Source organism: Salvia splendens, chromosome 3 (genome assembly GCF_004379255.2).
Source record: "Salvia splendens isolate huo1 chromosome 3, SspV2, whole genome shotgun sequence".
Classification (NCBI taxonomy): Eukaryota; Viridiplantae; Streptophyta; class Magnoliopsida; order Lamiales; family Lamiaceae; genus Salvia; species Salvia splendens.
This window is the reverse complement of record NC_056034.1, coordinates 25,533,838-25,547,178: the sequence shown is the minus strand read 5'-3', so window position 1 is coordinate 25,547,178 and position 13,341 is coordinate 25,533,838. Positions and strand designations below refer to the sequence as shown.

Sequence of the window (13,341 nt, the reverse complement as noted above, 5' to 3'; positions counted from 1 at the left end):
CTAAAGTCCTCACGAGGCGCCTTGCCCCATTCCTTCCAAGTGTTGTTGCACCGAATCAAAGCGGGTTTGTCAAAGGGAGGCTCCTCAATGACAATGTACTCCTTGCACAGGAGATGTTCCATGAGCTCCATAGAAGTACACCAGCCCCTAATGTTGCTATCAAGATTGACATGGCTAAGGCCTACGATAGGGTTCAATGGCCGTTCCTCCTAAAAGTCCTCAAGCAAATGGGCTTCCCCGAACCTTGGGTGGCGCTCATAGAAAGGTGCATCGGGACATGCTGGTTCTCGATCCTTATCAACGGGGCCCCGACGGGCTTTTTCAAATCCACTCGAGGCCTTAGACAAGGGGACCCCATTTCCCCCGCCCTCTTCGTCCTTGCTGCGGACTATCTCTCGAGATCACTCGATAAACTTATCCTCGGAGACAAAGAGATGACATACAAAGCAACCCGAGGCAGCATGGAGATCAGCCACCTCGCCTATGCGGACGACATCATCATCTTCACGCAAGCGGCCGTAAACCCCCTCCGGAGGCTACGTGCATGTCTTGAGCATTATGCCGAGGTGTCCGGACAACAAATCAACCTCGGCAAGAGCAATTTCTACATCTCCGAGGCGCATGAAGGCTGGTCAAACACAATCCAAAGTGAAGGAGGTTTCTCACGAGGTACGTTCCCCTTCCTCTACCTTGGTGTCCCTATTTACCGGGGGGTGAAGCGCACGGATATGTTCATGTTTCTTCGAGAGAAAATCTCGGCTAGGATATCTGGTTGGGCTCACCGACACCTTTCCTTTGGGGGGAGACTAACCTTGATAAAAAGCACACTTGAGGCGATTCCCTTACATATTTTTCAAGCGATCGAGCCAACCGGCGGAGCCCTCAAGCAATTAGATCAACAAGTGGCTCGCTTCTTTTGGGGGTCGAGTAATGAGAAGAAAAGGACGCACTGAATAGGATGGGATCAGGTTTGCCTACCCACGGCCGAAGGGGGCTTGGGCATTCGGAAGATCAAGGAGGTCTTACGTGCCTTTAATATTAAATTATGGTGGAGATTCCGGGAACAAAACTCCCTTTGGGCTACGTACATGATGACTAAATATTGCCTTAAGGCGTCCCCACTCACAGCTAGAGCCTCGGGGAGGTGTAGCCCTACCTGGAAGAGGCTCTTGAAGGCTCGGGCACAGGCGCAACCGTACATTCGTTGGGTGGTGCGAGAAGGTAAGATATCATTTTGGGATGACCTATGGCTAGGAGAGGTTCCTTTGAGGGAACTTTGTCTTGATGATAGGGGAGGCCCTCTTGTCCATGTTGCTGATTACATTATCAATGGATCTTGGAATGAAGCCAAGTTGCGGATTCTACAAGCGCAAGCCGGCCTTACACAACACATCGTCCGGAAGATCCTTGACACACCAATCATCCCGGAGGGGCCGGATGTGCCGAGATGGAGGCTTTCACACAATGGGGAGTTCTCACTAGCATCAACTTGGGAGACCATCCGAACTCAAAGACCTATCATCCAAGGCCTTGATGACTTATGGAAAGCAGGCCTCACGTCTTCTATTGCTATCTTCATTTGGAGACTCCTTTCCAACCGAATACCGGTGGATACGAAGCTACAGTGGAGAAGAATGGAAATGGCATCTAAGTGCCAATGCTGCCCTCATAGACCGGGCATCGAATCACTGCAGCATCTCTTCATCCAAGGGGCTGGCGCCCGAGGTGTGTGGAGGGAGTTTGACTCCTGGTTCGAGGGATCTTCACCACCTCTCCGGATCAATGACACCATCCCTGAGAGGCTCGAAGTTTGGGCACGGAGAGTCCAACAACCCGGTAAGAAACACCTCAGTCGGGCGATGCCGTACCTTATTCTTTGGTTCATTTGGGCTGAGCGAAACAGGAGTTGTCATCAATCGGTGCAATTTAAGCCTTTCAATGTGGTATGGCAAGTGCAAATGTTCCTTAGAAATAGCATGGCCAATGGATCCTACAAACCGAAGCATTGGAAAGGAGTCCGCCTCAAGATCAACGTCCCGACTCAGGCCGAGCCACGAAGGACCAGGCCCCTCGCGATGGTGGTCAAATGGAACCCGCCGGATGAACCGTGGATCAAACTCAACACTGACGGAGCATACATGGAGGCAACGGATAAAGCCGGGGGGGGAGGACTTGTTCGTGACCACGAGGGCAACATGCTTGCAGCCTTTACCTCCCCACTCGAGGCTCATTCAGCCCTCGAAGCGGAGCTTATGGCCATCCAATTCGGGTTGACGCTCGCCGCAGAATTCAGAAGGCCTATATGGGTTGAGTCGGATGCACAACAAGCGGTTAAGCTCCTAAATGGCACGCACTGGGGACCGGCCCATATTAGTCGGGTGATGGCGCGACTAGCAATCCTCAAGCGCCAACAAGACACCCGTATCACCTTCATCCACCGGGAAGGGAATAGAGCAGGAGATCTCCTCGCCAAAATGGGATTAGAAAGAAATGACTACTGGCGTATGAATGCCCTCACGGCACCAAGGCACCTCACAGCGATGATTAGGATGGATGCAATGGGTATCCCGAACATTCGGGTCCATAATGAAGAGGAAGAATAGGCTCGAGTTTTGGTGGAAAGGGATCTATAGTCTTTCTTTTTTGGTTGAATTGTATTTTACCTTTTGAAAGGGAGTATGATGAGGTCCGGGCTTGTGGAACCGGACCGCATACTACTCCTAATTTCCGTGTAGGCACACCACTTTCGGGTGTGGCCACGTTTTGTACTCAACCACTTTTGAAATATAGGGATGAGGGACCCACGAACCCTCCACCGTGAAGGTGTTTGAATAAAAAAAAAAAAAAAAAAAAAAAGGAGTTGGAATTGATTTGGGTTGAGATAAATTAATTGAATGGAAGATTGGGCCGGAGTACTCTAAATCAATGGGTGACTAAAGCATGCTTTTCGAGAATGGAATGAAACACAAGTTAAAGCTTTAAACGAACAAGGTGGGCTTTCGAACTAAAGTTTTACTGTGGGCTTTCGAACTAAAGTATTTTCAAGAGCTTTCGATTTAATAATATATTGGTTTGAGCATCATTTTATGAGACGAAATGCATGTGATTGCGATTATTACATGATTATGTGATTTATGTGCTTAAAGTGAAAGTGATTGTCATGTGTTGCGTTGTATAGCTTTTTGAGTGGTTTTGAATTGCTCGACTTGTTGATGTGATGTGAAATGATGCTCGACCTTGACAGAGAAAAATGATTTATGCTTCAAATACATTTTTGAGGAAAATAAAGTTTGCAAAGGGAATGTCATGTCATGCTTTTGTTTGGGAAATGCCTATCTGTTTGTTTAGCAAGGGAGTTGTCCCTACTAGACCTATTGAAATCGAATTCGGGTCTGACTAGGAAGTGAGTTCCTACTCAGGCTAGTGTACACCACGTAGATCGTGCGTTATCTCTTCGAGTTGGCCGGTCTAGTGACTTTGAATGTGGCCGCATTCCTTGTCATGTATGTTGAGATTGTTGAGATGATGTTGTTGAGTTTGTTGAGATGATGATGTTGATGATTGCTTAGTGGGGAGTGAGTCCCTACTATGAGTTTAATCGAATTCGGGTCCTAGCAAGGGTGCGTCCCTGCTTGGGCTAGTGTACACGATGAGGACTGTGAGTCATCGAACGGGTTGGCCGGTTTTCGTGCTCGTGGAAAGTGGCCCCTTACACGGCACCTTAAAGAACAGATATGGCAGTTTCTTAAATAATTCAAGGAGAAATGGTTGTGTTTTGAAATGAAGAGGAAAAAGGATTTAAGGATGAGTTGAAAGTTTGTGTTTGAGAATATCCGGCTCAAGTGAGAGAAGCTCCCACATCTCTCTAGAAAGTCTTGCCCCAACCATCTCACGTCCAACGCCGACGGTCTCCCTCACCTTTGGGTGAGGTGGATATGCGGCCGGCCTAACGTTGGTCATGGTCCAGCCCGGAAGGGACTCACCGGGGAAGGAGGTCAAGGGCACGAGTCCCTCTCCCTCGCCGAAATGGGTTTTCCGACCAACTAATGCGAAACGGAATATGAAAAAGTCAGCCACTCCCCACCCCATTAAAACCGGTGGTAATACAAAACGCAGCGCTTGTGTGCCATTGACGGAGACCGGAAGGGTGAGGAAGAAGATTGTCTTTGAGTTCGATGAGCTTATTGCCGGAACTAATGGTGGAGGTAGCGCCATTGCCGGAAAAGACGGTTGGAGCTCCCTGCCCGGGGAGAGAGAGAAGGGCCGATGGAAGAGAAAGGCACGACCTGGCCCTTTTGAAGCCAGCACCGGAGCGTTTGAGGTGGTGCCGGGAGTTCTCCCATTACTCGCGGGGGAGCTCCGTTTCTCCATGGGACAAAAGGACGGCTCGGCCAGGCACCAGCCGGAAGTCGTGACCGGAACTCGGCTGGAGGGTGCATTACCGGAGGTGAATGAGGCCGTTGCACAAGGGTTACTCCGGTCAACGCGCATGGAGGCGGCTGCGAGTGCAGCTGTCTTGGACGAGGACACATCCTCGGAAAGGTATGGTGCCAACATGCTTTTTGACCCACCCACTCTTGCTGCACCATTTCCGGAAAAGGATAGGCATGTACTAGCTAGTGAGACATGTGACTCCCTTATGGGTCAAAGCCTCTTGCAATTCAAATCTGGTGATGGTACAAATTTCAAGGCCTAGGATAACAATGGAGGGGGTGAGGCCGGGCTCAACGGGAAGCCGTCGGCGCCGGATAACCCGTCGGACCCGCCGGACAAGCTGCTGGACCAGGACAGGGACCAGCCGGAAATCCTACCCAAGCACTCGACGTCTGAGGTAGGCATCGACGTGGCCTCCCCCGTTGGGAGTCCGCCGACGTTGGGTCACTCGCTGGAATTCATCACGGACAAGGCCGCTCAAGCCGAGACCCAACCTGTTGAGCCAGATCTAGATGAAAAGCCCGCGAACACGGGTGCCGGGCTGGATAGTGGAGGACCACCGAAATCCGACGCGGTGAACCTTGATGCTGATCACGACACGGAGATGGGGACATTCGGATGGTGTGAAGGGATCCCTTCGCTTACATTCTCAAACGAGGAAACAAAGTGCTTGGTGGACAAGGTAGGGCACGCCATTATCGGAAAGTTCTCCCACACCCTCCGAACACCACAACAAATCCAAAAATCCCTTTCCAACATCAACTTCGTCGATGGATTCAAATGGAAGTTCGTTAACGCCAAGCACATCCTAATCCAATTCCGTGATGTACGAGATTACGGCCGGATGCTCAATGGTCCGAATGGAGCGCCGGTTTGGTTTGTCGAGCATCACCCAATGCGGGTGTTCAAATGGACTCCGGAGTTCGACACATTTTTTGAGACACCTATTGCCGCCGTTTGGTGTAAGGTGGTAGGACTCCCGATCCATCTCTATGACCAAGTAGCCCTCATTGCGATTGGCAAGTTGTTGGGGAAGCCAATCCAAGTGGACCATGCGACCTTCAACCAAACCCGACTCACCTTTGCCCGGATGTGTATTGAGATTGATATCTCGACGCCTCCACCGGTGGAGATCATTCTCAACATCCTAGGCAAAGACACTAGGTACAAGGTGGTATGGGATCGGATTCCCCTATTTTGTGCGGAATGTAAGCATGTTGGGCACGTCAAGGAAACATGCCTTATCCTAGGGAGGAGAAAGGAGCAGGCCACCACGGATCCCACCCGACCACCACAACCCCGCCGACCCCACTCTGCGTCAAATCCCATCCGCCGGGAATGGAGGCTGAAAACTAACGTGCATGGCACCCACAACCCGGAGCCGGGCCAAGGGTCTATGCCAAAGGGGGAGACCGAGCCGGGGACACACAAAGAGAAGAGCGGTGCGGAAGCGGCTCCTAGCTTGAAAGCAACACCGAGGGTGCAAGCCCAGATAGATGACGATGGTTTCCAAGTGGTGTCTAGGAAGAAGAAAGGAAAGGTCCACGAGGGTGATGGGTACATCAGAGCTCTCCACAATGATAAGTTGCATCTTAAGGAGAACGTAGCAACGGTTACTTTTAGGGCCGACGACTCGGGTGCAAATGAGCCAGGCATTGGCTCAATGAGTGTATCATGTGGGTTCCTAAGCCGGGAAATGGAGGGCTTCATCGAGGACCTCGATCCGGGAGGGGTTGTCCCATGTGGGGGCACCCCTATCGCGGGCCTCAACTAGGTGACGGACTTAAGTTTTTGACGATGCGATGGCTGCATCATTATAATTGTAATAGGGATGCTAAGAGTATTTAGATGACCACCCTAGTTTATTGGGAGGCCCTCGTTGTACTCTAATTGGTCGTGGTGAGCCGTCACTTTTGGGCGGCTCAATGGTTGTTTGTTTTGGCTGCAATTGCTGTTTTTTTTTTTTTTTTTTTTTAAAAAATTAACTTCATATATTTATATCATATATATGAAGGAGGAAATTACAAATCAACTCCTATAACAAGGAGGAAAGACAAATTACGCCACCCAGGGTTCGAACTCGAGACCTCCAGGATGGACGCGGTATCCAGCACCCTTTACCGCTAGGCCAAGGGGCTTGGATTTGGCTGCAATTGCTGTTGGTAATGCACAGGTGTGGGTCCGCCTTAACCCTCCACCCTCGGGGTGCTTTTAAAAAAAAAAAAAAAAAAAAAAAAAAGAAAGTTTGTGTTTGAGATATTTTTAGTGTCTCGGGCCTTTTCAAGTTAAAACCCCAAGGTCACTCAATGGTGGCATGATATAACTGTTTTTTTAAATTGTTTTGGCATTTGTTCACTGAGTACATCAAGTACTCAGCCCTGCATTTCTTTTTAAAAATGTGCAGGTTGAGCGTGACGGTGGGTGACTAGATTGTGTCATGTCTTCACACGTGGCATATTCCTTCTCTCAAGACCTTTGAAGAAATTTAAGTGACTAGATTGTGTCATGTCTTCACACGTGGCATATTCCTTCTCTCAATTGCTTCCGCTGAGAGTTGTTTCTTTTGAGTTCTTGTATCGCTGAAATATTATTCATTTTTGAGTTGTTGATTGTTGAGATACTCTGATTCTCTTCGAGCTATTCCCATTTGTTTCGGGCTATGGTTGAGTTATGTTGTTTTCCCCTTTCTTCCCCACTTCTTTAACCCTCCCCTAGTCGCGATCAACCGTGTTTTCTATGGATTAAAGAAGCGGGGAAGAAAGGGGAAAAACAACACAACTCTACCATAGCTCGAAACAAATGGGAATAGCTCGAATAAAATTAGAGTATCATTTCAACAATCAACAACTCCAAATGAAAAATATCTCAACAATACACGAACTCAAAAGAAACAATATATAGCGGAAGCATTTCGAGAGTAGAATAATGTTATGTTGAAGACACAACATATTCTAGACATTTGATTGACATTCTTCACTTTTATGCTCAACACCCACCGCACTCTTTTTTTAATTACAATCACAAATTTATCTCCATAGATAAAACCCAACCACATCAGTCATTCAACTTGTTACAAATCAGTTGGGAAAGCAATAAGTAGGTTTAAATTCTACATTACACTCTTCATAAATACTAAACCTTCCCCACTTGCATAATTTAATCAGTTTTTTGGGTGGCTTGGAAGATGACTTCCATTTCCTTGGAATGCATTTCCCTCTCATCAGCCCCTTCTCCTTCTTCACTTCTTCCTCTGCCTCTTCCTCTTCCCCTCCTAACCCTGCCTTACCACACCTTTCTTGATTGTAGGAAGACGACTTCTTGAGCACGGGCTCGATCGCACAATCATTTGTCATAGATTCCACAATGCTTCCGCTGAAATACTCCTTCTCCTCGGCCTGCGAGTTCCCGAACCTCGGATTCTCCGACATGTAGCTGATCATCACCCTCTCCTCCTCCGTGGCCATCTTCGCGGCCTTGCACACCACCCCCTTATGAAGACTACTCCCTCCGCTGCAGCTCTTCCTCCCGGGCACCGCCTCCTTCACAGAGGCCGGGAGCACCGCCCTCCTGAACGAGCCCGTGCCCCCACACGCGATGAGGCTGAGCAGCATGGAGTTCCTGCTCAGCATCGGCTCGCTCCCGATGGGGTCAGCCTCGCTGGGGGTAGGGTTGTCGGAGGGGGTGGAGGAGGTGGTGGAGGGCGGCGAGGAGAGGGAGTTGGTGTCGAGGTTGAGCTCGGTGCGGGGGCTGACGCCGCTCTTTTGCGACTGCTTGTGCTTGATTTCCTCCTCCTCCTCCTCCTCGGCTCCTTCTTCGGTGGAGACGCCTCTCGATCAGGTGGTGTGCGTCGCGCCTTTCTCTTCGTATTCTTCTTCGTCTTCCTCCTCCTCTTCGACGTTCGCCATTTCCCGCTTCGGAGATGGATTTCGGCATTTTGCAGGGTACAGATTTGTTTCCTGGTGTTGGAATTGCTGAACATTGCCGAATTGTAGGTGGTGCAGCTTCTCAGTGCAGTCGACAAGTAATTCACAGCCTTTGAGCACATATTCACCTCCTTCCGACGGTAAAATCTCATCATTTTGAGCCAAATCATTCCACACATACCCATTCTTGAAGCTCCTTTTGCAGGACCAGGAGTAAAGTGAAGGCATGCCTTTACCTCTCAACACTTTGAGCCGATCCAAAACATCTTTCAAACGAAGGTGTTGGTGGGAAAGATGAGAGACTTGAATGTAGTGTGGGTGGTGAAGATCAACACCCACCGCACTCGTCACTGCTCAACCTGCACATAGGGAAAACACATGCAGGGCTGAGTACTTGATGTACTCAGTGAACAAATGCCAAAATAATTTAATAAAAACAGTTATATCATGCCATCATTGAGTGATCTCGGGGTTTTAAATTGAAAAGGCCCGAGACACTAAAAATATCTCAAACACAAACTTTCAACTCATCCTCAAATCCTTTTTCCTCATCATTTCAAAACACAACCATTTCTCCTTGATTTATTTAAGAAACGGCCATATCTGTTCTTTAGGGTGCCGTGTAAGGGGCCACTTTCCACTAGCACGAAAACCGGCCAACCCGTTCGATGACTCATAGTCCTCATCGTGTACACTAGCCCGAGCAGGGACACACCCTTGCTAGGACCCGAATTCGATTAAACTCATAGTAGGGACTCACTCCCCACTAAATAATCATCAACATCAACATCAATCTCATCAACATCAACCTCGTCAACATCAACAACATACTGTCAAACGAAATTTGTGGCCTCAAACTCGATCACTAGACCGGCCGACCCAAAAGACGGCTCACGATCCCCATTGGTGTACACTAGCCTGAGTAGGGACTCACTCCCTAGTCAGACCCGAATTCGATTTCAATAGGTCAAGTAGGGACAATTCCCTTGCTAAACAAACAGATATGCATTTCTCAAAACAAAAACATGGCATGATATTCCCTTTGCAAACTTTATTTTCCTCAAAAACGTATTTGAAACATAAATCATTTTTCTGCATAGGTCGAGCATCATCTCACATCATATCAACAAGTCAAGCAATTCACAACCACTCAAAAAGCTATACAGCGCAACACATGACAATCACTTTCACTTTAAGCACATAAATCACATAATCATGTAATAATCGCAATCACAGACATTTCGTCACATATAATGATGCTCGAATCAATATATTAAAACTAAAGCTCTTGAAAGTATTTAGTTCGAAAGCCCACCTCGTTCGTTTAAAGCTTTAACTTGTGTTCCATTCCGTCCTCGAAAAGCATGTATGAAGTCACCTGTTGATTTAATATTCTGCGGCCCAAATCTTCCATTTAATTAGTTGGCCCGGACTCAAGTTAACTCCAATCCAATCTCCTTTCTTTTCAATCCCATTGAATTGCCTCAACACCAAATACTTATGTTGCAGCCCACAATTTATATTACTCCAGGCCCAAATAAAATTAGTATAGTAGCCCAAACAAAGGAATGGTACAGCAGCCCAAAAGCAAAATGAGTAAACTCATTTTGTATAGTGAGAAGCAACGAGCCCCTTCATTATCCTCTTCCCCAAATTCATCTCTCCCCCCCCCCAAATCTGGCATCTCCATCTATCTATCACAAATTGAGTGCAACACCTTTCTCTCTGTCTCGACCCCTCCGTTCTCGGCCTCCCTCTCACTAATTCTCTCTCTCTTCGGCCAAATCGAAGGAACTCACTCCCGTCGATCCCGGCGTCTGCCGCCTCTCCATCTCCGACTTCAATTCTCCGCCGGGTGTCCGCCGGAAGAGGACGCTGCTGTCGCGCCTCTGCTCCGTCGCCGCCGGGAAGAGCTTCTGCTGGCTGCGTCATCTACAACAGCCGTCCAGCCGAGCCGCCGCTTCTGTCGGAATCGCGTCGCCGCTGCTCCGTCGTCGTTCGATCCAGCCGGGAGATGCCGCCGCCGGGAGGAGCCGCTGTAGCCATTGCTCCACCCCGAAACATCACCGCCACCGCTGCTGGATCGTTGCCGCCCTGCTGCAGCCACTGAGGCAGCCGCTGAGTTCACCGCTGAACGGCGTGGTCCCCTATTTCTCCCTAAATTTTGTTTTCTTTTCCTGATTCCTCAATTCTTTGGTAAACTCTTCTTTGCACTCTCGATTTCTCTGTTTCTTTGGTATTGAATGAATGAAATGGTGAAAAATTATGGAAACTAATTGAATGAGATGAATTCGCAGAGTTGTGGGTGATATATATGTGTACATAACTGATTTCATGGGATCATGGGGAGGTAGGAACCGATTTGTTCCGGATTTTGGGGAACAGAATAGTTGTCGAGTGGATTGGGCTGTAAAGTGGGCTCATGAAGAAGAAATAAAAAGATGATTTGGGCTTAAAATAAAGTTCTCTTTAAGTAATAAAGAAAATTGGGTTAGGAACGGATAATGGTTTAAACCCAAAATGTAAAATTCTTCTCTCGACAAAAGAAATAGGGTCGAAAAATTTTCAAGTGCACAAACGACGATCCTTTCAAGAACACAATAAAAATGGTGGAAAAAGTTGGGGTATTACAATCTACCCATCTTAACAAAAATTTCGACGTCCTTCGAATATAGAATTTCTCCATCATCTTGTCTTCCAAGCAGCTTCCACATGTCGTTTACTTCCTCATGTCGTTTAATTAACACTGTAGTTGAAAGTCACATCGCTGCCACTTTTAATAAATTACGCGAGATTAGACTGTATTAATTTAAATCGCGCACTTCTCATCATCCCTCCTTGTCTTGCACCCTCTTTTGCGTTTGAACTTCATTTCGTCTTCGCTATCTTCCACTTCTTGAAATCTTCCTCGTCTTCTTTTTGTTCTTGTCGTTTAGGGAAAACGTAGGAAATAGTAAAATAGTTCACACATCAAGCTTGCTCCAAAGTTTCACGCAATTTCAAGAAAAAGTCTCATGCTCCATCGGCCTCCATTCGCACTCCCGATCTCCTTGCCTCGTCGTGCCTTGACAAATTAGGGGTTCACCCCAAATTTTCAGATTCTCGTTCGTTTTTGTCACTCGGGAAAGTGATTGATTATTTCAACTTAAAACTACGGTTCGCGCATACACAATCTAGTCTACAACATTTTTTTTTTTTTTTTTTTTTTTTTTTTTATAAAACACCCCGAGGGGCGGAGGGTTGAGGCGGACCCACACCTGTGCATTACCAAAAACCAATCGAAACAGCCAACCATACACCGAGTCGCCCAAAAGTGACGACTCGCCAAGACATGACAAATTAGAGTACAAAGAGGGCCTCCCTAGCAACTAGGATGGTCATCTATCTACTCTCAAAATTCCTATTACAATTTGATGCAACCTTTGCATCCCCAACGACCTTTGTCCATCACCTAGTTAAGGCCCACAATAGGGATACCTCCGCAAGGGACATGCCCTCCTGGGTCAAGGACCTCGATGGTGCCCTCTATCTCCCGGTTGGGGGGCCCACATGCGACACTCATGGAGCAAATGCTCGAGTCACTCGCACCCGATGGGACACTCCCAAATGTCACCGTAGCAACATTCTCCTTCAAATGCCAATCATCACCGTTTGGAGCCTTGGTGTGCATACCGCCCTCATGTATCTTTCCCTTCCTCTTCCTCAACACCAATTGGAAGCCATCCTTGTCCACACTTGGGTGACTCCTACTAGCCACCCTTGGCTTTGCCGATCCCGCACCCGATGTACCCTCAATGTTCTCCGCATGGTTGTTACAATCTTTGGCTTTATTCAATTGTCCAAAGGACGGTGGGGTGCCGGACCAAGCATCCGCCTTTGGACGCCACTCACGGCGGATGATCTTGGCGGGATGGCTCGAGTGGTTCTCCTTGGATGGTGCTCGGCGCTCCTTGTCTCTACCCCGAGCCTTTCTTCCTGTTGCATGGCAATCCTCTTTCTCATGCCCAACATGTTTACAATTAGCACAGAAAAGTGGAATACGGTCCCATGCCACTTTGTACCGTGAATCTTTGCCTCGGATATTAAGGATGATCTCTTTCGTCGGAGGAATAGAGATGTCAATCTCTATGCAAATCCTCGCGAAGGAGAGTCGGTTTTGATGGATTGTAGCATGATCGGCTTGTAGTGGCTTGCCTAGTAGTTTACCAATCGCCATGAGAGCCGATTCCTCATAAAGATGCGCCGGGATTCCCATGATGTTGCACCAAACGGCAACAACCGGCGACTCGAAGAAGGTATCAAAGTCCGGCGCCCACTTAAACACCCTCATCGGGTGGATCGCAACAAACCAAATGGGGTTCCCATTGGGGCCATTTAAGACCTTAGCATAGTCGGCCATCGCTTGGAATTGAATTAAGATATGCTTAGCGTTCAAGTATTTCCAAGTAAAAGAACCCACAAACCCCAAACCTCCAAGGCTTTTTTGAATTTGGGAGGAGGATGGGAGCGAGTGTGAGAACTTTCCAACGACGGCTAGCCCTAGCTTCTCCGAGAGGTCGTCCGTTTCTGGATCGGAGAAGGTAAGGGTTGGTGTGCCATCAAAGCATCCGGCCTTCCCCACGGCTTTAATCTTGGTGTCATCCAAAGGTATTGGCTCGGCCTTAAAGGCCTTGAACGTGGCTGATTCTCCTTCCACGCTCCCCGACCCCTTTTGGGGGTGGGGTAATTTCGCCCCCTTCCAAGCTCCCGCCGGCGGCACCAGGTTTTCCGGCGAGTTTTCCGGCCGCTGTGCGTCGGGGGTCCGGTCCCCTTTGTGTTCACCATGACCAATTGGTATGGGAGGAGGGTGTGTGGCACATGGAGTAGAATTTGAATTCAAATTGCCACTTACCCAAAGAGAGCCAACACTTCCTTCCCCATGCAAAGTAAGCTTTGTCTTTTCCCTCATTTGTGAGTCACATGCATCCAACTCCTCACATGTCAC

General features: G+C 48.3%; 1 pseudogene; it reads right to left on the bottom strand.

Annotated features, from left to right (window-relative positions):
- Positions 1–7,495: 7,495 nt before the first annotated feature.
- Positions 7,496–8,708, bottom strand: LOC121793968 (annotated as a pseudogene).
- Positions 8,709–13,341: the final 4,633 nt, after the last annotated feature.